We start from the raw sequence: 2,331 nt of genomic DNA on the forward strand, positions 1-2,331 counted from the left end.
CAAGGGTATAATGGGACGCCCTTGGCTGATTAATTAGGAAAGCTAGTGGAGGACTACCTTACCCGAAAGGGGCAAGGGCAGTAGGGGAGTGGTCAGTGTAGGGAGACCCTCGGGAGGATTTTGCTGCGATGGTGGTCCTGCAAGGGAATTCCTGCATTGGAGCTTCCTATAAACTGTAGCGGGTTTTCTGAAGCTAGTGGAACTTTGTAAAGGCCTCGTAGTGTTACCCTGCCTCGCCTCCTCGGTAGAGGTGTATGGGAAGTCGCGATCCCTTGGCAGATGGGTAACATGACTTGTGGGTAAAGATGCGCCACCTCTGCAGAGTGTAAAACTGGTATACTAGCCGTGCTCACGGTCATGAGCAGCTCGGACCCTCACATGAGTAAATTATGGAACTAAATTCAATTTGTCATATGCATTGCATCGCAGGTGATGATGTTACTTTTGTTCTACTACTTAATTGGGTTGGTATTTACTTATACTTAGTAATTGCTAATAAAATTTTGACCAACATTAAAAGCAATGCTCAGCTTCAGCCATCCTCTTTGGTAAGCCTTACACTTCACGTGAGCTCCCACCTTTGGCGAGTTCATGCACATTATTCCCCACAACTTGTTGAGCGATGAACGTATGTGAGCTCACTCTTGCTGTCTCACACCCCCCCACAGGTCAAGAACAGGTACCACAGGATGAGGCGCTTGGAGGATGCTGCGATGTGTTCGTGAGAGATCTAGGTCGTCGTCTCCCAGTCAACTTTGGGTTGCTGGACCGTTGTCTCCTTATTATGTAAATACTTATTTATTTTGTATAGAACTCCTGTTATATAGTAAAATGTGACATTCGATCCTGTGCCATGATTCATCATATGTGTGAGACTTGGTCCCAGCACACCTGGTGATTATGTTTACGCCCGGGCTTTGGACCGCTAAAACCCGGGTGTGACAAATGGCGAAAGAATACGCGGTGTAAAGAAACAACCCGAAGGTAACAGGAGTAAGCACCGAAGCTATCACCAGAAAGCTTCGGCTTGGTATGGTGACGAAGACCAAGGACGACACCGACTTAAAAGGGGAAAAAGACCACTTAGTCCGTGATAATTTGTACTATGATCATGAGTAAATGCCAAGGGCATGAATGTAATTTTTTCCGGGTTGTGTCCCGTGCCTATAAATAGATGAAAAGTAGCACCGTACTGTTCACGCTGGATTGTAATCACTCTCGCATCCTTACCTTCTGCCAAGCCGAAGGTATCAATGTAATACAAATATTATTGATATTTATTTATATTCATAGAATAAATAAATATGAATATATTATCGATTCATAATTATGATCTTTATTTCCTTATGTTCTATTGCTTAATTAATCATATTCTTATGTTAAAATGATGAAGGTATGCCCTTCATGACCTTGGTCTAAAGATCATTATATCCAAAAGGAAATAATGCTTCGAAGGACGAAGGTCTTTAACTATTAACAACTGTGTTGCCTTGTTCTTGATTTATAGCATCTGAGAACAAGTGACCAACAGCGGGTCATTACAGCGTGATTAATTACAAGCACAAACAGACACACTAACAACTATGCCGTCATAGCGGCTTACAAGTGTGACCCTGTAACTTGGGTCATTTATACGTGGGCCCCTTATTACAATAACGAGCGGGTAACAACACATGGTCTTCGCGTTCCACATGCTCAGCCTTCGAAATTCTTGGTGGTCTTCGTTCTGACCCACCGAGACGGAGGGAGCACCCAGGCCTTCGCCCGCTCTATGCGCTCCCTCCGTAGTGGAGCTCTCACTTTCGGTCTTCGCGCTCTTTAGTCTTCGCTCGAGCGAGGGGGTGTTGCGCCTTCGCCCCAACAAAGGGAAAATAAAAGTGAAGAAAGAAAGGGGTAACACCTGAATTTTGAGTACAGAGCAAAGAAAATTTTTATACCCCAAAATTTAGGGTGTTACAATCGCGTAACAATGAATTCGGACCTTCAGATCGAAAACAAACGAACACGATAGATCGCAACATACACGTTCGTTAATTAAATCTAGAGCGTAGATCGCTGATCAAATGGCCAGGACCATAACACCACGTACCCCTTTCACTCATTAGATCTGTGTCGTGGGAAGGTGATCGTGCGGCTGAAAATCCATACCGGTTCATGTAATCAGGGTTCTAATCTGAACCATCGATTCCGGATCTTGCAGCTCTAGGTACCCAATAACCCTTCGCAGCGTGACTTTTGCTTAAGTCCCTAGGTTTTCAATAAACCAACCTGTCATCCATTAATTGGTTAAAAGAAATAAAATAAATCAAGGAATTTGCAGTTTAGCCCCTA

This window comes from Zea mays, chromosome 9, assembly GCF_902167145.1.
Source record: "Zea mays cultivar B73 chromosome 9, Zm-B73-REFERENCE-NAM-5.0, whole genome shotgun sequence".
NCBI classification, from domain to species: domain Eukaryota; kingdom Viridiplantae; phylum Streptophyta; class Magnoliopsida; order Poales; family Poaceae; genus Zea; species Zea mays.